General features: G+C 45.1%; 1 long non-coding RNA gene across 2 annotated transcripts; it reads right to left on the bottom strand.

Moving 5' to 3' along the window:
* Positions 1–2,311: 2,311 nt before the first annotated feature.
* On the bottom strand, positions 2,312–22,014 carry LOC115566427 (uncharacterized). 2 transcript variants are annotated; one of them, XR_003980982.1, is made up of 4 exons: positions 21,974–22,014; positions 20,503–20,650; positions 5,800–5,947; positions 2,312–2,697 (listed from the first exon to the last, which is right to left on the bottom strand). It is a non-coding gene; the product is annotated as an uncharacterized LOC115566427 (long non-coding RNA). The 2 variants fall into 2 exon arrangements; XR_003980983.1 differs by lacking the exon at positions 2,312–2,697 and adding an exon at positions 5,575–5,706.
* Positions 22,015–23,986: the final 1,972 nt, after the last annotated feature.

Here is a 23,986-nt window from a genome sequence, read left to right as displayed (position 1 = left end):
AAATGTCTGGACAGAGATAACGGCATTGTTGGTCAGCATGTTTTTTAATCCCTTTGATACCCACACTTTTTTGATTGCCTGCATCGCAGCGAGAGCAGACAAATGAGTCTGTTTGCGCTTGAAGCCACAATACACCACCTCGCAACTAAGACAGGTCTCTGTCATACTTAGCTATGCTTGACTGAGTTCGGTGAGTCGCCGCCCCGGCACTAATGAAACTCTGAAGATGGAACCCGGTGATGAAAACAAAATGTAAGACTGACAACTGTTGAGACGCGGGACGTGGAGATAACAGGAAGCGATTCACTCCCCCGTCGAGAAACATGTCAGGGCCTGTAATGAGTCTTCCTGTCTCATATGAAATGAAAGCGTGCCATTATCACGACTCCATCATTCTCACATTACAAGTGAAATTACAGGGTGCGCTGAAGGGAGAGAGCGAGCGAGAGGTGCTGAGCAGAGAACATGAAATCATCATAAGAATACCTTCCAATTTCCAGAAATATTGCCTCCTTTATGTATGTGTATTCCATAGGATCTCCGAGCGGGAGAGGGGACCTGATAAATTATATTTCCATTCATAGTAAGCCTGAAATCATTTCAGGGAGAGCGTGCGATCGCAGCGGCGCGGGGAAAAAAATCCATTATTGGCAGCAAAAAAGTTTTTCTATTGGCTCCCGCGTGAAGAAGATCAAGGAGGAGGATGAAACGTCGCCACGTGTAATAACCAGAAAATTCTAACTGTGCTTAACTAAAAATAGATGTGATAACAGCAGCAGATATGGATAATTTCTTTGACAGGAGCGACTATAAGGGGAGGAAATGTGGAGAATAAATGGCTGGGGTTGGACATTGTTTAGCTGCTACCCCCTAGCTGACTCTCCACGGTCACTACATCACACACGTCAATATGAATTATATTAAAGTGGCGTCACGCTCGCTGGCTTTGATCTCGGCCCGCACTTTATTTAGCTTATGATGATGAACCTGCAAGAAACTCATCAGTGCGACCAGAATGAGCAGCTATAATTGTCTTTACAAGGTCACGGATTGATCTTTTTTAATTTGACGGCATTGTTAATTTCTTTTTCGGCTAATATCATTGGACAAACTAATATCGTCGGACAAAGGCTGAAGATGGGCTCGCCCTCAGGGGGGGCCCGTTCCTTTCATGGTCTTCAGTCCCCAAAAAGGAAAAAAAAAAAGGACAGTATTGGAAAGTAAAAAGAGAGAGAAGTGAGGCTGGTGAGAGAAAAACAGGGATTACGAGAAGCCCGCAGAGGTGTGCCAACAGTGTACACATGTACATAAATCTATATTTATAATAAATATTGATTTTTTTTTTATCAAGGGAAGTTTAGGAAACAAAAGCAGAAAGCGCTGTTCGGACAGGAAAAAGGTCAAGACTCTTGCCTCGGGAACCCGCTGACCTAAGGTGACATTCAACCCCGTGTCATCCTCCTCTGTCTCCCTCCATGTATTTCTGCTGCCTCAGTGAAAAGAAACAAGAGGTCCAGTCCTCTCTGCTGACCCTTAAAAAAAAAATAGGGGAGAAGGGATTAGCCTGGTGTGTTTTGGGACATTGGGGATGGAGCCAGAAACCAGCTAGTTCACACTCTAGTGAGTCAGCCCAACTACTGAGCAGTGCATTGGAAGCTATCAATCACCGCACTTAGTCAGAGCCCGGTGTGTATATGTGGTGAAATGTGTGCGTGTGCGTAAGACCAGCACTCCATCGAGCGGTTATGAACCAATCAAGGATCTCTGTCATGCAACCAGCAGACAAGTTTAAACTCTGAATCACTTATCAGGTCGACATCTACCTTGATGCGCTCAGGCTGGTGATGCATCACTCGTTCCGCTGTCAGCCGCTCTCCGCACATAACTGTATTATCAGGCGTATTATTGCGTCTTTGTCTCGTAAGAGCACACGGACGTTCGCCAGATGAGCAAGAAATACATTTGTGTCGACACGAATCTGAAGGCGTCGGGGCTGGTTTTCACTTTGTCGCTTCTCACGGAAGACTGAAATGGGAGATGAAAAAAGAGCCGAGGCTGAGGGCTCCAGGAGCGGAGCTGGTGGTTTAATCAGGTCCTCCGTTCTTCTCTGCCTGCTGTGATGAACGTTGGGCTTTAATTCCGTTGCTCCCGTCTGCTCTGGCATTCGTCTGTTGCCATGGCAAAGCCACACTTATTCTCATTCCGGTGGCATTCTGCTGATTCTGGGCCCGGCAAACATCCAAAAATACGCTCACACATGCACAGTCAATGGCACACATGATTTCTTTTATGCATGAGGAACTGCCGAGTTACAAATATTGAGCACACAATGCAACACACAAGCCGATGCACACTGACACACATCCACAGTGAGCCAGTACACACATCTACTGTTTATCATGTGCAAGCATGGAGAACCTTAAGCCTCCAGCTTTCACTGACTTGAATGCAGATTCATGCTTCAACCATCTGTCAGTTAACAGCTCTCCGTGTTGGCTGCGTGTGTAATCTGGACGCTGGCAGGCCAATATGGCATCAGGTCGGATCTTCGATCTCACGCGGGGTATAGAAAACTGTATATTTCAGACCTGGAAGGCCCATCCAGGGACAGAGCCTCGGGCATCTGCCCTTGGCTTCTGGAGCACAGTCTGACAACAGCAGGGACGGGCGGAGGTTAAGGAGGGATTGAGAAAAAATCTGGAAGATAATGAGAGAACAGGGGGGGGGACAAGTGGAGATTAGGGGTATCGATATCGACCTAAGGATGGAGAAGATGGAGAGAACACAGAATGCCTCCAAACTGAGGAAGCAACCATTCTAGATGCATTCATACAGGCAGTTGATTTGCATTGTGGAGAAATGTGAAATTGGCAAACTTCTTTATTTCTGTTGTTTTATTGTTAAACACAGTGCTCCAGATTTACTGCTGTGCTTATTTTATATACTGTTAAGGTGTCTGATAAACCAAATCAACCTAACTGTGACACCTGGCCTCCGGTCAGACGGGTTTGCACACAAAATACTGAACGGATTTCCACGACACATGTATGGAGGATGGGTTTTCTGCTTTAACATCATCAAATAAAGTGTTTTTCAACCTTTTTCGCTATTCCTCATGCAACAGTGCATGGCTCTTGATCCAAAAAAACAAACAAAAAAAACAAAACAGGCGTATTATAGTAGCAGTGAGTACAATTTGATGCAGATCCTAGCTCTGGTGAGCGGAAATCATGGTAAAGCGTTAATGAGTACACAGGGCTTAAGAGTTTGATGTCAGATTGGGCTTGATTAAATTAAAGGGAACTGTTGGGCCTCAGTGGAGGTACACTATTAATGAAATATTAAAGCATCAAACATGCATTTCAGATGAGGGAGCTGTGCACACTTGAAATAACCGCATGAAAGAAAAATAATAACAGAATTTTTCAGAGGACTGTGGAGTATGAGATGTGGCACATCTATAATTTATCTGCAACAATAATCTGCAGAAAAAGACGACAAAATATCTGCTATGTGGCCAAACGGTTTAGTCTTGGTGTGTCCGTGTAGAAAGGTGGAACAAGATAGCAGACACTTTTGAGTGGATGCAGCGGATTTTCACCTCCATCTTTTGCATTGTAGTCACTCTACAAAAGCCCCTTTCACACTGCCGTTTGCATGCGGGGATCCTGCGCCAATTCTCCGCCCCCGCCTCTGTGTGAAAGTTTTAGATGCGGAGAGGGGGGAAATTTCGCTCCGGCGCTGATCCGCCTCTGGAGGTAGTATCAGGGCCGCATTATTGGTGAGCCGTCCCAGTATGAACGGATAAGCCGGAGGCGCGGAGCGAGGGCGTGTCGGTCTGACAGTCTGATAACTGCACAGGTCCTTCACTCAACTAAATACAGAGAAATGTCCCACAAAGCAACGTTACAGGACCGAACAAAAGTAACGTAGTAACTGCAACTGTCTTTAGCAACTTATATGAGGAAAACAAACACCACAGCTGTACGTGGAGAAGCGTCCATCCTCCTGTCTGTCCTACCGACTCTTCGTCACATTTCTGCCCGAAAAACAGCGTCTGTCACCGGCAAAAAACTTTAACTCACCGAGTGTTTGTGATGAAAATAAATCACCGCGTCCGTCAGCCCTCCGGACCGAGACTTCACCGAAATTTCCCCCAGAAAACAGCCTCCATCCCTGCGAGTGACAGAGTCAGACAGCGTCCTGTTTACTGGTGGTGATTATGTAATTTAGCGCGAAAAACTTAACTCCGTCACTTTCCAGGTGGGTCAGGATCTCAATCACTACACATTATAACAGCATCTATATGATCATAAACTGTCCGTGGGTTTAGATTAGCAGGGGAACACCTGGGGAAACACAGACGTCATCAACATGACGTGTACCGTCACGCCTCTTAGGAGCCGCAGCGCCGGCTTTCTGTGTGAATTACACACCTGAAGGCGGAGATGCTTCACTCTGTGTGAATCACCATCGGCGGAGAATTGCCGAACCACCGCTCCGGAGATAATGCGGAGAGGCTGTGTAAAAAGGGCTTAAGAGAGGGACTTAGTATTGCTTTTAAAAAGAAGTTGAAAAACTTGCAAAAAGCTGCACCCATCTTTTAATATGAAAAAAACGAATATACACGCCGACTCGATGCAGGTCTGCAGTTACAAACCGTCGACTGAAAAGTAAAAAAAAGTCGACTGATCGTTTTAATCAACCACATCCTCTCTCTGTTTGTGAAGTTGCCAACAAAGACAAACCCACAACAAAGCATTTAAATGATCAGACCCTTGTTTGTGTGGATATTTCTAGACCGTCCCCGATCGTCAGGATGAGCAGATTGGAAGCCAACTGTCGGTGTTTGCATCGATATTATTCACCAGGCAGCCATTAGAGCTTGTGATGTGTGTGATTGGCATCCCAGCGCTGTATGATGTTGTGTTTGGCAGCTTCATTTTCATCCTAAATATTCTATCAGCAAACACGCACAGTTGGTCCTCAAAATAAGCGGTGACGTGTGAAGTCGAGCTGCACGGAACGAAGACAGAATGTGATTTCTGCATGTGTCGTAATGGTAAATTAAATTATGTTTTGTTTACAGGTTGGATAACGAGATTATACATCAAACGTTGAATGCTCTTTCCTCATAAAGGAAAACGTCAGCTGTTAAAGGAGACCTGTTGTGCTTTTTTGGTATTTTTCTTTCCTTCCGTGTGTTATAAAGATTCTTGTGCGTGTAAAAAGATATTGAAAGTTTAGAAAGTTCAAAGTCCACACCAACAGAGGCTCCTTTCTCCCACGGAAAAAAACTGCTCCTGAAATGCCCCGTCAGTAGTCTCACCTTTAATTGTGACATCAAACTACGTCACATACTTCAGAATTGATGCCTCGTGGCTAGTTTGGCACATAAGAATTGATTTAGCACAGCAGCTCTGTTGTTAGCGGTGCTGGCTCAGGCGTGTGTGAGCTGACCAATCAGAGCAGGCTTTGGGTATTTGGGAGGGCGGCGCTTAAAGTGACAGAAGTAAAAAAAAACAGAGCTTTTAAAGTATTCAATTTAATTTTTGAGCATTAAAACATGTAAACATATGTGTTCAGCGACAAGCAAAGCACCCTTCGACTTTGATTTCACTGCAGCTGTTTTTCACATGTCTGCTAGGTGATGACGTCAGTGTTGACGTTGCTTATCTGCCAATGGAGTTCACTGAGAAACTGTCCCTGCAAATAAGCATTAGCGGATGACTCATATTTATCAACAAAGCCATCAAATTATTTTCATTCATCAATACGACAAAGGCGCTCAGAACATACCTCCTGTCCTTCAGAATGCGTATAAAGCAGCTCTGGATGGTAAACTGGGTGACGCTCAGATGAAACTGAGGTGAAAGACGATGTTCGCTGAACACGAAGGATGAGGAGCAAAGATACAAGGACAGAGGAAGCTGGAGGAAGATGAAAGCTGAAACACAGAAAAGAAAACGTGAGGAAAAATTAAAACCGGAAAGAAACACGTGAACTTGAACTTTTCTCCAGATCTGTTTCTATTGAGTGAAACCCCTCCTCTGTGCTACAGAGAGCCGCTCAGCTGAGAAGTCTACCGTAACTGTTTCTCTTTATCAAATTCTTAATAACTTCAGGCATTAACAACAACAACAACAAAAAAAACACTCTGGACAAAAGGCGACGCTGAGAACACAATGCGCTTTTTCTTGTCCTCCAGCGTTTACAAGCACACACACTCGATAGACGCATATGTTTTGATTCTGTGTCTAATATAAATCCATAGCGTGATGTACAGCTTTCCATAAGCGTGGGCCATTTGTGTCCAGCAGGCACGGCTACGCTCATGTGGAGTTATAAATAGCTAATGTACACACGCTCTGTTTGCCCGCTGAAATGGATATTCTTTAAACAAACAAATAGGCCTGACCCGCACCGGTGATGGATGGATGTGCGCCACGGGGTGCAGTTAGCGAGCGCGTTGGGGGAGGGGGGGGGGAATAGGCGGCTCTGTAAATGAAGGCTTCTACAGCAGCTTAACATCGCTTAACAAATATAAGCTAACACAACAGCTACGTCGCATAAATAATTCCCGCCGACCTCCGGACACTGACAGCTTCTGTGTGAGAAAGCGTGCTCCACGCAGACTCTCCCTTTACAGATCGGTCGATGCATTGATCCGCTAAGAAAAAAAAAAAGAGAAGAAATACTCAGTTTGTACCTGTAACTGCCAGCAACACACCAGGTGAGCCGATACTTGTCTGTAACAGGTCTGTCAGCTCATGAATACGACGATAATTTGTACCGCGAGAGGCCCCCCGGACTATCGAGCGGAGACTCATTTACCACGTCGCTTTGACAGGAAGGCCGCTCGATGCGTGTTGTGCAGATGCCAGATCTGTGTGTGCGCGCTTGCATGTGTGTGTAATCATGCATGTGTGGGCAGTGGGGACTCGCTCATCTCCGCCAAGGTCAGAGGAGGCAGCTGTATTCATTAGTCTGAGCCGCTGATTGTGCATTCAGGGGGAATTCAGACTGTGCGACTACAATGAAGACATTACAATGGACAGTAATGCTGCGGATGCAGCGTTATTTCCCAAGCTCATCAGTGAAACCAAAAGTCGTTGTTTTGTTTTTTTTTCTACTGTATGGTGTAATTGTCTCCTCTGAAGTCGAAACACAAAAGGAACCAAGCCGCCATTGTCACGTTTAAGATTTCGCCAAAGCAGAACCTGTGACCTGACTCTTAAAGTCTCGTTGCCGATGCCGCTTTGGTGGAGGCTCGGCGGGGGCACGCGCTCGGCGCTCTTGTCAGAAACAAAATTGGCCAATCTAGAAAATAGTGATGTGAAAACTACTTTTGTAGAACAGACTGTGCCGTCGAGGGTGATGGAAAGAGAAAGAAAGCACTATTACGGTCTATGAGGCCCATTGTGGGGCAGAAGAACGGGATGAGAGAGAGATGCTATCGGTTTATCACTCTGAAGCTGCGCACACACACACACACGCATGAATGCACACTTTGAGTCACACACTCAAAGTTGAACTGAGCTGAACGGGGTGGGGGGGGGGGGGGGGGGGGATTGCTGGGCCCAGTAGATTAGAGATGAGATAGCGAATCAGGGCGATAAAGAATCGGTTGTTCTTTTCATCTGTCTTGTTCAGAGCTGAGTGGGACGAGGACGGAGGGAGAAGTGGACGACGAGGAGAGGAAGGGGTGGAGGGGGAGGAGGCCAGATGGAGAGGTGGAGAGGTGGAGGGAGCTGGAGGGGGAGAAGACGGATAGGTGGACAAGGTGGAGGGATGGCGCTCTGTATTTGAGCTCGACTATCAGATGGCGAGGCAGCGAAGGCAACCCAAGGTCAGGCCGAGTCGGAAGAGAGAACGAGTGCATTAAACAAAACAAAACAAAAATCTTCCAATTCAAAAAAGTAATCCCATCAAGAGTCGATTTTTAATTAAATCTCTTTTATACACTCCCCTTGTTTCTCAGCAGCGCAGACATTTTTTTCCCATCACACATCTTTCTTCCCATGGCATAACTCTTTCCCACACTTATGGAGGAATGAAAAACTTTCTCTCTGAGCCAGACTCAATGGCTTGTTTCACTCTTATCAGCCTCCTGCGTCTCTGTGGTTTCTCTGCTGTGAAAGCTCGCCGCTGTTCTGCTCCGGTGGAAAGCGGCGAGAGAGGGTGGCGGCGGCGGGTGGAGGGGGGGGGGATGGGGTGGAGGTTTCCCAGGTCCTCCGTGCCTTCCCCCCTCCACTGCCCTGGGGGTAAACACCAGCTCGACCAGTGGCCCGCTGAGGCCCGTTTAACCACACAGGCCTCTAAACAACGCCTGCAAACATCTGAGGCGGAGAATGGGCCCTTTTTACGAGGCTGCTTTGGCCGTCCATCAAAGAAAGACGCTATCAATAAATCTATTTTTCGAGCGGGATAAGAACAGTGTGTTTTTCTGTTTCCCGCCTGCGTGATGGACTGATCTTCAGAGAAGCTGAATGAGGATAGAATGCCCTCTAATGATAAGGCTGGTGGAAGGAGGGGGGGCGAGGAGAGGAATGTGTGTGTGGCGTTGCGGCTGATTAGTTGATTGCGTGATGAGAGCCTCTTCTGAGCCGTCTTTAATTTGCTCGACCGAAAAAAGGAAAAGCTCTCTTGGGGAGGGGGAGCGGGGAGGGGGGGCTTTCAGAAACATGCCGAGAGCAGGAAAACAACATAAACGGCAAGACTTGTTGTGAAAATTTAGTTTATTAACTAAATTGGTTGATTGTCTGAGAGGCTTAAATCTGAGGGATTTCTGGAGCGAAACAATCTTTTTTTTTCCCCTCCTCCGAAGCTCGTGGCTGCTTCCGCCGCCGCTCGACCAAAGATGGAGCTGTATTGTAATTTCACGAAAAAATGCGTTTGACATTTCCACAGAGGTTGATAACTTGGCAAACGAAAATAAGTCTTTTGAGCGGCTGAAAGGTGGGAGGGGGAGAAAAAAAAAGGGCAGAGCGGAATTGCAAAAGATGAAGTCAAAGAGATAAAATAAAAAAGAAGAGAAAAAAGAGAAGAAGAAGGTGTCTTTTCCTACTTTTCATCCTCTGTGTTTCCCCCCCCAAAAGGCCAGTGTCTACAACGATGATTTCGGAGGAGGCAAAGATGCGGAGGGAAGGACGGGGGAAGAGGATGCAGGAAAAGTGGCGCGATGAACTGGAGGGATAAGGTGAAGAAATAGGAAATGAAAAAAAATGATGACGGGAGAAGGTTAGGAGAAGGGTGATGGGGGAGATGATAAAAAAAAAGAGGAGACGGGAGGATGAAGAAAAGGTTAGAAGAGGAAAGGATGCTGGGGGGGGGTAAGGGGACAAGACGAGGAAGGATGTCCGCCCCTGTTGTTTTCTGACCAGTAAAGGTTTCATTACACTCGGTGCGATAACGGCAGCTGGAGATCGTCTGTGAAATCTAGACCGCTCCGTTATCCCTCCGCTTCCCGTACAACAATGCCGTTTACCGCTGTATCGCTTTACCCGAACAGTAACCTACCTCTTCGAATTACACTCGGAGCGCCCGAGCACAACGGCAGCGCCACAATGGAAGTCACAGCTGATAAGGAAAACAAGTACACACACCGACACACACAGGGGACAAACATACAAGATGTGTGTGTGTGTGTGTGTGTGGAGAGTCGAGCCGAGGAATCCTTCAAGCCTCGGAGTTGTGAAGTGTGAGCAGTTATTTCTGGGCGTCGAAGGAGTTTCAGAAGTTCCAAAAATTACCTCTCAGCACGGACAAGAAGTTGGATCGACCCCTGAAGTCCCGCCCTTATTCACTCTGTGGTCCAATAAGAGTTGAGCATGCTTGGTTCCCCAGATTAACCTCAATCAACGTCCCTGTTTCCTGTTAAACTTACATGCGCTACGTGCGAAGCTCATCAGTGTTGGAGAGAAAAACTAGAGGGTGGTTAAAAGATATTTCTGGGGGGCCGTTTGTTTATTTCGTTCTCAAAACCAAAAGACAAATTCTGTCTACCGGATTAGGCTGTGCGGTGAAAACCTCGCCGCCATCACCAAAAGACGCTGACTGCACAGTGTTTTTTTTCATGGTTTAGTATATTTAGTATATCTTTAAACTGTTTCCCCGGAGAAGATTGAGGGAGGATATCAACCAGCAGCAGCACCCAAACCCTCTGCGGCTGTGTCACTGTGTGTTGGCTTGTTTTTCTCCAACTGTGGGTTTGAGATACCGATCCTGAGCTCAGGAGCTTTGCCTTTCACGGTCTAACCACCATCACCTCGGGGCCCATTCACAGCAATGATCATCTGTGCTTCAGACTTCAATAGAAATTCATCTCCTCCTCATTCACCACACACACACACACACACACACACACACATGCACCTGCCGCCTGGAAGATTTGTTTGTGTGTGGGTGAGAAAATCTCCCCATACACTGGCTGTGGTGCACGCCTGTGAGTACATCCATGCTTGTGCATACATACTGTTTGTATGGTGTGTGTGTGTGTGTGTGTGTGTGTGTGTGTGTGTGTGTGTGTGTGTGTGATGGGATGAAATGGCTTTGACTGCATTTTCCACACAGCAGATAAGGATCAGAGGCGCCCTGATAGTAGGAATTAGGAGCAGGGATCCCATTGATCTCTAATGGACCGCTACAAGCGGTCTGAGAGCCCATCAGTGTATCCAAGGAAACACGACCCTTCGCGCCAAAACACACACACACACACAGGAATGCACACACCGGCGCAAAACAAATAAGACAGACACACTCACTTGTGTTATGAATGCAAGAAATGTTTCTACTGGTATTAGGTTACACGGCCAAAACGCCCCCAGAATCAATGATGAAGGCTTAATTACGGAGGGTGAGAGATGAGACTGTGTGTGTGTGTGTGTGCGTGTGTGTGTGTGTGTGTGTTCATGCACCTATTTTTTGCTGCATAAAAAGAAAAACCGGAGCGAGAGAGAGAGAGAGAGAGAGAGAGAGAGAGAGAGAGAGAGAGCTTGTGTTTCAAGGCTGAAAGTTTAAGTGAAACTGGAAGCTCAGTGAACAAGATTGCCTGGTCGTCCTGATCCTTTGCCAGAGACGAGGGACAGAAAATCAAATTACCCTTTTCTCTCTCTCTCTCACACACACACACACACACGCGCGCACGCATGCACACACGACCAGAGTAAAGAGACGGTGAAAGATGGCCTCCCAAACGTCTTGATATTGTGTCTCTTGTCTTTCATCGCAGATGAAATGAACGTATCCCTCCTGCCTCTCTCCTCCTCGCCGCTCCTCGCTTTCTCTTGTTTTCTGGCCTACTGGGCACATCTATTACCCTCTGATGAATGACACCGAGAATCCTATGTGTGCTTACTACTCTCGCTGTACAGTGTCAGCGATTCATCCTGCGTCTGAAGACTCAGGGTCGTGTGATCTGCTTCAATAGGGCCCTGCTAATCTCTGCAGGACCAATTAAAAAAGCATTATTGAAGAGTCTTTTCACGGGAATGTTACAGTGTCCATGCTCCGGCTGCCTTTTAAATGGCCAGAGCATGTACACTCTCCAGAGATGTTTACCGTTTTATGAGGGCGATGTTATGATGAAAAGTCTCAGCATAGAGAATCTACGTCGGTCTCAAGGATATTAAACAGAGAACCTTTCAACTCTGCGTTGAATACGAGTTTTAGTTCCATGGGGTTATCTCCTGAGCGGGTGATGTTTTTCAAGGCTGATCTGTGAACGCCGACACTTGTCAATTCAGGAGTAGCTTGAGATTTATTCTTATGTTCTTTCTTGACCGAGTCCAGGAGAGTATAAAACCGAGGCTGACCCCAGTTTGACAGGTGTTTCTTTTTTAAGTCTAAATCCAGCACGAGCCTCAGCTGCAGAGACGCTCTGTACTTCCTCTGCTGACTTGTCAGGCTCTTTAATGGCTGGAATTTATTAGGATATGTAGCATCTTAAAATATGAATGAGCATAGTGATGGGGAGTTACTTGCAGAGATACATTTATCGCAGAAAATGTTACAATTTTTATGACCCGGAGATAAAAAAAGGTTGAATTTAACCTCTTTGTTGGGAATTTAGCCACTTTATCTGGGCACATAGGTAATAATCTCTTTGTTAATGCAACATTGAAAGACGCAAAAATAGTGAAAACACATAAATAAATGATCTCAATGATCTGATATATTATTTATTCACAGTTCCCTCTCCGTCAGCACTCATTCTCTCACTCCACACTCTTCTGTTGTCTTCAGTCACACACTCGTACAACCAAACTACACACCTGTTAAATGATTGGCTGTTTAGCTGAGATAGGAAGAAAGCACGCTTGGGATTTGTCTGTTATATGACTGGTGAACCAGGCGTCAATCGTAGCTCACCATTGTTTTGCCATCCATCCATCCATCCACTGTCTGTAACCGCTTTATCCCTTTTATGGGGTCGCTGGGTTGCTGGAGCCAATCCCAGCTGTCTCTAGGCAATTTTGGGTTCAGTATCTTGCTCAAGGACACTTCGACATGCAGCTTCAGCTCAGCCCGGAGCTGGGATTTGGACCAGCGACCCTCTGATCGCTAGCCGACCTGCTCTACCCGCCGAGCTACAGCCGCCCCCACTGTTGTTTTGCATTTAACACAAAGACCTAAAACTATTCTCAGTCAGTTTAGCAGTAAATTAAAATGTCAAAGTCACACAGTGTATATTATGTAAATATATATCGTATTATGTACATAGACATCAAATAAAACAAAAATATATTTGTAGCCAAAACCAAACCCAAATTCTACAGGTTCACGTTGGATATCCAGGCTCAAATCGATACAACTGTCATGTCAACTGATATGAATCTCCCACCAGTTGCTGGCTAATTTAGCTTAGCATGAAGACTGGAAATAGCCGGGCAATGTACGGTACCAAAATCCACCCACAGCACCTCACTAAAGAACACATTGGATCTCGGTGACCACTTTCTTCTATGTTACACTCATATTTTTAAAGGGGAACTTCGGTGGATTTAAACATGCAGCTTCATTGCTCAAGCTACCCTTGACTTGCCAGTACCGAAGACGCGAACACATTTGGTCCAACCATTACAGAGCTCCGTGAACGGAGACTTAGCACTGACAGCTAACAGCATGGGGTCAGAACTTTACACTGTGTTTTAAGCGTCTTAACATGCTCAGCATCTCACACCGAATGTTATGCAACAACAGCAGACACCTTAGCACACAGCACTGTAGCGTGTATGACTCAAACTGAATAAAAAAGTAGTTAAAACAGTGTGTTTGTGCAAGGAGCTACTTACCTGTTTGTTGACATCCGTGTCTTCCGGTAGCTAGACCAAAGGCAAGGCAAGGCAAGGCAAGGCAAGGCGAGGCAAGTTTATTTGTATAGCACAAACTAGCATATCCATCGAGTGTGCACTTAACAGGCTTAACAGGCTATTGTAAGGCTCATGGCTCAAGACAGGCTGTAACATGGACATGTACATTATGAACATAAACACGAAAATGCTGGATTACGTTTCCGTCTCCGCCAGTGAGGGAGTAAGTGCACACTCGACGGATTGACTAGTTTGGTCTAGCTACCGGAAGACACGGATGTCAACAAACAGGTAAGTGGCTGCTTGCACAAACACACTGTTTTAACTACTGATTACCGTTCACGGAGCTCTGTAATGGTTGGACCAAATGTGTTCGCGTCTTCGGTACTGGCAAGTCAAGGGTAGCTTGAGCAATGAAGCTGCATGTTTAAATCGACCGAAGTTCTCCTTTAAGTGCAGGTGAATTTTATTTGACATTAATTTAACAACGGGTCATGATTTTGTACTTTCTTTTGTCACATACTTGCTATAAGACCCCAGTTGGTCTAACTTCAACAAAAAATGCTTTTTACCGGTGGAAAAAAAAATCAACCCACATTTTTCTCCTTTAATTTAAAACATCCATGTGCGTTACGTCAGCGCAGTATAATGGATGCTGAAACCACTAGTGGGGACCAAATGCCTTCGGAATGATTCGAGTGGATTCCCAGCTGAGCCTCTAAGTGCTACTTTTCAAATCTAACTCCACTTTTCTTTCCACTTCTCCTCGACTTCCCTCTAAAATTACATTGACATGACATTGTGATAACCCGATACTACAATAGAAAAGGCTAATTATGAGTGTTTAAGCTCCTTTCGTAATTAGCTAACTCGGAGTTTCTTACATTTCACCCTCAGAAGTTTTCTTTCTTACTCCCCTGACACGGCTGGCAGCGGCTGAACCGTGATGAACTTACGATGATATTCACATGCTACTTTCAGCCGTGGATCTCACAGTCTTTCTCTTTTTGCACTGAGGCTGATATAACTATTGAGAGTGACTGTTAAAGGGTAATTACGGTTTAATACAACACGTCTCCTATTATCGTGCCCTTGGCCATTCTTCCCCTTTGTACGAAAACTGGGATTGCAGCAACATCACAAAAAGAATTTAGATGAAAAGATTTATATTTATGGAGAAAACAAAGCCAGACGGTGAAATATGTTGCAAACACACATCACACTTGCTGTAGCTCTGCACAGTTTTCCAGCCCGGCATCCTTTGGCGAAACAGTCCTGATTTTTGCCGAATGCCATGTCAGTTCCGATGCATTAAAGACGTTACAGAAGCCGTATATTTCACATGTTCGGTGGCGTATATGACTCGTAAATGGTCGCATCAGCCGGCAGCCGTGAGCTGCAACGGCTGCAGTCCAATCCTCAGCATGTTGATCAGAGCTGGAGCCGATAAACACCTGTGACCGCTGCAGAGTCACCTGACCCCGGGAGTGAATCCTGATTGGACCCATTTACATTAAAGTCACGAGCCAGATGTTAGTGGGATTCTTACCCAGTGCGAAAGGGCTGCACAGTACGTAATGTTGGGCTGGTGAAGGGTTGTGTAGCAATTCTAACTGTCATTCAGGAGACGAGAGTTTGTGTCCTGTCACAGACAAAAATGTAAATTCTGTTCACACCAACGAAGATGATTATAACAACAATTATGAGTAAACAGTTTTAAAAATCTTTCTAATTCAACTCGACAACAACGACATTTCCAAACGACATCCTTGAGATCACATTCAGACCAATCTGATGAGGAATAAAAACCCTGGCAGCCAATCAGAATCCTGATCTTGATTAGTTTTCCACTAAATAATGTTGCAGGAGTGATTATAATTGTTTCTAACTGTAGCCGACCTCTCCGATGCAAGCTAATTGATGGCCATTGCGAAACTCTTCAGTAGGTCTACTCTAATAACTCAGTCTTGTTTAATTATACAACTTATAAAACACTTGCATAACATGTATTCGTCACTACACACTTCCAGACAGTCCTTGGTTCTGATGGGGTCTCTGCAGCTTGTTCTGTTCTTTGCCGAAAAGCCAGGGTAATTGATTTTGACTCATACAAAAGAACTCGTGAAATGCGTCTTCTAAAGACGACAGCGAAAAAGAGAAGAACTCCTCATCTCCTCATGAATTCTGTAAAAACCACATCCTTCTGGGGATTCTTTGTTTGTTTGTTTTTTTCTGTGCAACCAACCTACATTAGTAACAGGTGATCAATATCCATCCATTCAGGCTGCTCACACAGCTGGAGCGTGCAGTGTGTGCTCGGCGCTCCTGATTACAGAACCTTCAATCAGCGCGGATGCTCACATAGTTACAGTGCAGTGATCGCGTGGACGGCCCCTTCTGTCACTCACCAGCCGAGCGCTTAGTGTGTCCACACATTTCATGCGTCAGTCTCGTTGAAACCACATCTTAACCACAGTTTATTTGCCATAGCTGCAGTCTTTCCATAATCCCAGAATATTGGTCAGATGTTGGAGAAAGAACACATTTTTCACTTAATTGGCAATAAAGCTGAATTTTCTCATGCACTGGTGGCTTATTACCGACATTTCAGGTGCGTCTGAAAAGAATCAGTGTAGAGCGGATAACCTCAGTAAGCTGTCTGACTGTCGGACCACTCCTCCCTCTAGACTTCACCGCTGTGAGTACCGTGGTGTCAGATCTGCCAGAAAGGATGGTCAAAACTATAAAAATGATTCCCAAGTTGCAATAAATCATAGTGACCCTCAGAGGTTTGCTGATGTTATTTAAACAACTTGTCGAAGTCTTTATTGTAGAGGGGCTCAGGTGCATATCTGTTAATGTAATGACTCTGTGCTCGTGTGTATATTCTCCTTCCCAGAGCGCTATAGGTAACTTGAGTGCTCAGCTGCATTTTCTCTGCGATAAAACACATCATTATTACACTGGGAGTTATTTCTGATTAATCTCAGCAATACCCTTCAGTTATAGCATGTCACTTAGCCTTAAGATGACTTACAGCCAACATAAGCAACTCTCTTTGACTTGGCTGGACTTTGATCGCTCTCCATCCATCTCGTCCTTGATCTACGCCTCGCTCGCTCCCCCCGCTCCTCTTCTGTTGCTTTTCGTTTCCACCGACTCCTTAGCCGACGCTCTTTCTCTGTGAGTGCCGGCTTAATTGAACGCGGCAGTTGTCTCCTTTTAATTTTCAGAGCTTGCTAATGTCATTAATAATGTATGGATATTCTAATTAGAATCTGCCCCAGTCGCTTTACAGTGTAAACACTATTGATCATCTGTTAATTAAGTTTTAAATATCATTGACGGGGACGCGGGAAAATCGGAGGCAAATATGAACATTCTCATCAAGCCTTTCCCATGCATGCAAAGCGTTCAATGCTCAGAAAAATACACTACACTACACTAATTAAAAAATACCGCTGATCCATTCCCTCAGTTCATTCCGGTCTTGGAGCGGTGCTCCCGGCGCGTGTCACCGAAACACGCACATAAACAAAGACAGATCCAAGCGTGCACTTAAAACAGTGCATGACAAAATAGTCCTGATCGTTTATTCAGCTGTACATCACCGTATAATTTCCATGATAAACTAGATCGGGGCAAATTTACACACTCAGCCGGGAGACGTATGAAGCTTTTAAGATGATCTCGCTGTCGAGCACAACAGCTGGTCTCCCATCACTGAAAGATTAGTCCCTCATGCTTCAAGAAAAGTCAGCACCATACTCTAAAATCTGTCTTACAACACACAAACCAGAAAGAAATGACACCCACACACACACAGGGGGGGCGCAGACAACAAACAAACAGATCATGCATGCACACACAAAAGGAAAAATGATCCCACATATGTACAAATATACATAATGGAATGCTAAGTGGGGGCAGGTAGAGCCACAAACAGCTAAAGGGGGAATAGGCTTCACTGGGAGTGGGGGCAGAGCCCTCTGCATACCAAACAGGCAGGTACAGATGGCATCCTCAGGGCTAAACACACCGCAAGGGCCTGTCTGCATATGTGTGTGTGTGTGTGCAGCTAAAGTGAGGTGGAGCAGCATGTGGTGAGAAAAAAAAAAAGAGAGAGGAAAAGGTCAAGTGCTTGTCCAACTGCTATCAGCCACTCCTTCCTCCGTGTCTCGCTGTCTTTATCTACATTCCTCCATCCATCCTCGCCTGCAGCTCGCACTTCGTGTACGTGCGGCGTTACACTTCTAAAAAATGATCGTTAACCTCTATGCATCCTGATGTGGCTCTAATTCAGACTAATATTTAACAAAGAGGAACCCCATATTGGGTTGAGGAACATTTTTTAAGTGAGGCTGATGGATCAATTGAGTGAGATCGGCACATGTATGATCTTTAACACACAAAGGGCAGTTTCAAAGTTGAGTGAATTCTCGATACAAAAACTCTCCCTTCAAAATATCAATATTTACACTTTAAAACTTAAATTTGAGGTTTTCCAACTGCATCTGAAGCCCACATCCCAGGAACATTTTTTTGCCAGCAAACATTTCTGCAAACAGCTGTTATGTTCACATTTGTACGCGTCACGGGCGACGTAAACATAATTATTTCTATTTTTAGGAGGGGACGTTTGTGGAGGTACAATCAAGGTGGCTGGGAAGCCAGACACCATTGTTTGAGACTGCGTTTCAACATTTGTGTAAACTCTGGATATTTTGACGAGGGACAACGGTGTCTCAACATTTGTAAGCTCCACACCACTGGAAATTAAAAAAATAAAATAAAAATGTAAAACAACCTCGGGACAATTTCCAGTCATGTGACACTGGTATCACTCAACCGACTCGTCATACGGTACAGACAGAGTTCATGTGCACCGACGCAGGAAACAGGCCTGTGACATATCCATGAGTCAACATGGAACTGACCTGTTAAAAAAAGCCTGACAAATCCTGGCTACTGTACCGACTTCTGTCTGTGTGAGCCGCGGGCGTCATTAACCTGACGAAAGTGATCCAGCTCTCCAATAGCGGAGCATCTGTTAGGTATCTCCTGTTGCAACGGCAGGTTGCAGATGTGGATAAGCACTTCCAGAGGAGCTGCCATTGTGAAAAGAAACGCCGGCCAAATGTCGCCAGCCGATGTTCATCTGCCTCATGAAGGTGCGTTTTCCTCCGAAGGTTGGATCTGAGAGGAGTGAGTTCAAAAACCTGTTTTCTGTTGCCAGGGCGACGGCACTTTGATGACGCCAGGGAACAGTCGGTGCTACTTAACTGTACAGGAAGTGTTTGATTCGGTTCACACTGAGTTCCTGCAGTCACCGTGTTCCTCTTGAGGTCTCGTAACATTATTTCGGTGAAGGTGGCACTTTATTATCGTCTCTTGTCTGCTGGAATCCTGCACGGCACAAATGATCTTCGGCTTCAGCAGATAGCTCTCAGCCGAGCTCACTTGAGAGAATGTGGAGACTGCGTTTTTCTCTTTAATGAAAGATGCTGCAGCAGCCATGGCAGAGTCTCCTTTTTCCAAGGTTAAAGTGTTTACAGACAATACTTTGTTTCCTTCTTAATAAATAAATAAGACGATGGACGAGACTGCTCCTTTATAAAGCCCGGATGTCGCAGGAGAGCAACAGGCATTGTTCGGCTCTTGCAAACCCCCGCTGATGTATTATGTTCATTTTGTACAACAAGGCAGTTAAATGTCACTGATTATTCCTTTAAGAGAGCGGCGGCCTTGGGCGCTGGAGACATCAAAGCGACTCAGAGCAAGCAAGTGATCTGTTGCATGCTTATTCGAGGACCACACAGACACTTCAGCTCTATAGTTGGAGTGTTTTCACCAGAAAAACTCTGCCAAACAACTGACTCACTTTGTGCACAATGCTGTTACTCTGATTGAAGTGGAAACTTTTACTTTCACATTTTGTGCATTTGACCCTGCAGTTGTTTTGGTACCAGTCTCAGGCATGCAATATTAAGGTTTTAAAATTGTGACAAATGGCTTTATTATTTGGTAAAAAAAATAATGTATGAATGCTTTATAGGTTAATAAATTGTTAGAAAGGACATAAGACGTGTTACTTGGCTGTCTCCTCCTCATCTTTTCAAATCAATTTGGGATCCTGTGGCTCGTTAAATAGTAACCAAACGTATACGACATGAGCCTGGAACAACATTTCACTCTTAGCAAATACAGCAGCTCGGTCAGACTGTGATGCTCTACTTCCCATTCTTACACTAGTTTTGCATGAGAAGGGCTCCGCAATCACGTTATCAATTATACATATGCAACGTCCAGTTAGGCTTTCAAAGGAATCTTTCTAGCAAACTGCTCACACATTATGACTTTTGTTGTCAAATGTTCACAAATGGCTACATTTAGGCTCCAAAACCACTTGGTTGGATTTAGGCATCAAACCTAGTTGGTTGGGTTTAGGCACCGCAATTACTCCATTAAGTTTAGGCTCCAAAACTACTTAGTTGGGTTCAGGCTCCAAAACTACTCTGTTAAGTTTAGGCTCCAAAACTACTTGGCTGGGTTTAGGCTCCAAAACTACTTAATTAAGTTTAGGCTCCAAAACTATTTGGTTGGGTTTAGGCACCTCGAATATTCCATTAGGTTTAGGCTCCGAAACCACTTGATTTGGAAACATCATACTTTGGGTAAAAATCACTACATTTACTTACTTACTTAACATAACTTAAGAGTAATGACTTGAGATTCTTGGTCACAAAGAGGATGCAAACCCCTGAAAAAAACCCTGAAAGTCCAGTGTATGACCTGTCCAGCCCCCCGATCACCCTCGACCTGAACTTTACCTGCTGTTTATACTATTGCACTAGTGATTTCACAATAAGTGACATTAGAGGGGACGACCTGTCTGACGAATTTGACGTGTTAGAAGTGAGAACGGGCTGTCTAAACACACAAAACTGCTTTCTAAATGTTCAGCTTAAGCTCTCTTCACTTTAGAAAGTAAAAGAGACTGAAGATAACATTTGATTTGTAATGCTTTTAAACATCCTCTATTTTAATCGGCAGAGGGGCTGGCATTCAGGTGTCACAGCTCACGGAGTGAGAGATAAACAAGAGTACAAATTGAGCTCAGAGAGAGAAAAACAAAAATGAATCAATTGACAGACAGAGAGACATTTTAAACAAGAAAGGACATCTAACTAACCTTTATGAAGTGCCACTCAAAACCCACCAAGTTCTTCAGGAGAGTGGCGACATGCAGACTCTCTCGGAGACCTTCCCTCGCCTGTCGTCTGCTGTTTCCCAAGCTGGCCTTTTCTCCCTTCTCGGAGGGGTTAATGTCAAGGAAGCGCCTGAAAAACAGCATGTATGAGTAAACAACAGGCCTATTATGTCCTAGCTTTTAGCAGACCTCAGGAAGCAAACTGCAATTATCTTTGCAGCGGCTTAGCTACAATCTTCAAAACACACTTGGGTTGAGTTTTGATTTCTGACAAAACAAATAATCTGACAATGCAATGTAGCCAATGGGTACATTGGGGATCAGCAGCCAGAATATCTTGCATTTGCATCAATACAGGGCGACAGGAATGAGTCCTAAAACCCAACAGTGAGGTAAGATAACATTTGGATGGCGGTCATTCTGCACTAAGATCTTCTTTGTGGACAGATGTGCGTTGAATCAGCATTGACTTTATTCTTTTCTTCATCAAAGTGAAGACTGAAAGGAAATAACACTTTTACCGAATGGGGTTTTCTTGTGTGCGGTTATTTAATGTTTAACCAAAAAAGGGACCCGAATCCAAGACACAGAGGAAGTGCAGGTTGCGTTATGCCATGTGCGAGCCAGCATGCTTCTCAGAATGCAGCTTCAGTCTGCTTGTTGGGTTCATCCCTCCTGTCGCGAGTCGTCTGCTACTTCCTGTTAACGTCCTCTCCGCATCAACCGCAGCATCTGTTTAACCCGACACGCCGAAACTTTGCTCGTTCCTGAGTCTGATGTCTCCGTCTGCTGGATGACAAAATCAATAAGGGTTGAAGAGGAAGGGAAAGAAACGTATTGCTGGATGTAGCATGAGTGAGGAGATAACAACTTTAGCTCCCTCGCAGTTTTCCACGATGGCCCGTTGGACCCTGTGTGTTTTATCGATCGGTGATGTCATTTAAACCGCCGCTGCCTTTCCCCGATGGGCTTGTTTTATTTGTGATATATTCCTGCTGGTGCTGAGGTCGCAGACTGCTGGCTCATCAGACGACCGTGTGTTTTTATTTTTGAAACGATGAAGTCATTTTAAAGTTTATACTACCTCCTTTTTAGGTTTCTTTAAGCTCAAACTGAAAGCAGACGTGTGGCTTTCTGTCCTGTGTTGATTTCATGTACATCCTTACTTTCACATAATTGGCTACTTCTGGTTGATTATTAAGTTTCTGATCCATTTGAATGAGTATCTGTCATGTGGGTTACTTTCTGCATGAGTTTTTGTTGAGTTGGTACCGTGGCTCACATTGTGTCACCTTATTTTGCCTGACATTTTCCAATAAATTGTCAGAAGGTAGTGATATTTGGGATCCAAGTTTAGGGAAACCATTTTGTCATGGTCCTGTCATTTCAGTTTCATTTCGGTGTGTGTGTGTTTTCTGGTTATTTTTCAGGTGTCTGTGTTTGTGCACCTCACCAGCCTGCCTTCCCCTCCGCACCTGTCTCGCATCTGTCTCGTTAGCCCTTTTCCTGTTTCCAGTGTTTTTTCAAACCTATCAAGCCTTCTCTGCTCTCTCTCTCTCTCTCTCTCTGGTATCGTTCCCTTCACCTGTGTTTCTCTGCCTCTCTCCACCTGCGCCCCCGTACCCCCCTCGTTAGTTCAGGTTGAAACTAGGTTCAGTCTTTGTCGAGTCATGTGGAATAAAAACTTAATGCCCTGATCTTCCCGCCTGCTGTCCACCTTCTCTGCTGTCAGTGTGACACATTCTGGATCATTTAGGACTGGTGTTAACATTAAGTCTGTCATATTTTTAGGTTTAAATCAATGATGTTGTATTCGGAAACAGTATCTGGTGTTTGTGTTTAAATTTGGGGCACCAGCAGCGCACAGGAAGTCACTTTGTGTGTCCTGTCGCACTCCACTCCAGGCTCCCCTGCTGTTCTGTTACCCACCAGTAGGAGGTGCTGTTGTTGTGGTAATAATAAAATGCGACCTTACATATCCAAATGCCTTCTCCACAGAGGATGTTGAGTGCCAAAAAGGCCTCTCGAATCCACAAATTCCCACACGTTATCTCCCCGGTAAATCTCAGTTTCTGTGTTGTTCTGTCCTGGATCACAAACACCAGCACCATCACAGCTTCTGGTTCTGTTCAGTTGTGTTGCTGCGTCAGAGGTGCGTCAGGGAAAAGTTGCTGCTGTTGCAGGTTCGAAAATGAGTCCGTTTGTTGCGTGCACATGTGTGTGAAGCGCCCCCCTCGAGCGAGTGTTATCCTTTGTGTGAACAGGCTGAGACGGCACAGGTTGACATAGTGCTGAGTTGCATGGGAAAAAGAGAGTGGCGTGCTGTGTTTGTGGACCCAGACAAGCGTGGGGCAAACCGGTTTCGACAGGAGACATCATAGGCAGAAAAAACAACAAGATTAGGAGTCGCCCCTCCCGCTCTTCACCCGCTCTCCCCTCAGCCCCTTCATCAGCCAGCTGTCCGTGAACTCTTCTACTTCACCCCGTTTCTTTTTCTTTTTCACTCCTCCTCACCTCTCTTCCCCTCTCCTCTTCAGATCTTTGTTCTCCTACTCAACACCACCTCCCCTCTTCCACCTCAAAGACCAATTATCTAACTAACTCGCCGTCTGCTCGTCTCTCGCGGACCTTTCTTAATTCAAATCATTTTTACATCATCACGTCCACTGTTTACCTCGCATTTCTCTGGCGTTTTTCTCTCAAACAGATGGTTTACTGGTTACGCAACGCATTTATCCATGCGAGCGCGAATATGTCAGAAGCGCTCTGCACATGTTGGGGGCTGAATTCCACATCCAACTCTCTCAAGGGAATCACACTGATCCTCTTTGTAGAGGAGGCGATGTGAAGTTTTTTTTTTTTTTATCAGGTGCGAGCAGAATCGAAATGTTTTTTTCATCCCATTTCAGGGAGGGATTTGTATTTCTGGGATAATACAGAACAAATATCTGATACCACCCACACCGAGTGCTGAGGAGAGGTCACGAGGTGAATACAAATAACCCCGAGTGTCACATATCCAGAGAAACCGCATCCATATCAACCTGTTTATGTGCACATGTTCGAAAAATGTTCTTTTCACACTTGAGGTAGAAAACGGAGACTTTTTCTGCGATGATGTATTCGCTCCATTAACTTGACTACCAGACTAGACCGCCGTAACTCAACTCTACTCACGCTTAAGCAAACGCAACCTTTCCAGACTTCGGTTAATTCAAAACGCCGCCAACAGACTCCTCACGAATTCAAACAAAGGGAGTGCAAATAACCCCAATTTTGGCTTCATTACACCGGCTACCTGTGTGTTCCAGAGTAGATTTTAATCATCGCTTTTTAAAGGCTGTGATGGGACCGGCTCCTGAGTATATCAGCGATTGTTTCACCCCATGTGGGTGTTAGACGGAAATCCAGGGGTGCCACCGTCACTGTGTCCTCTTTTAAATCTCTTTTTAAAACATGCTTCATT

This window comes from Sparus aurata, chromosome 16, assembly GCF_900880675.1.
Source record: "Sparus aurata chromosome 16, fSpaAur1.1, whole genome shotgun sequence".
Taxonomy (NCBI): domain Eukaryota; kingdom Metazoa; phylum Chordata; class Actinopteri; order Spariformes; family Sparidae; genus Sparus; species Sparus aurata.
Note: the sequence above shows the minus strand (reverse complement) of the source record. Positions and strands in the feature narration are given on the sequence as shown.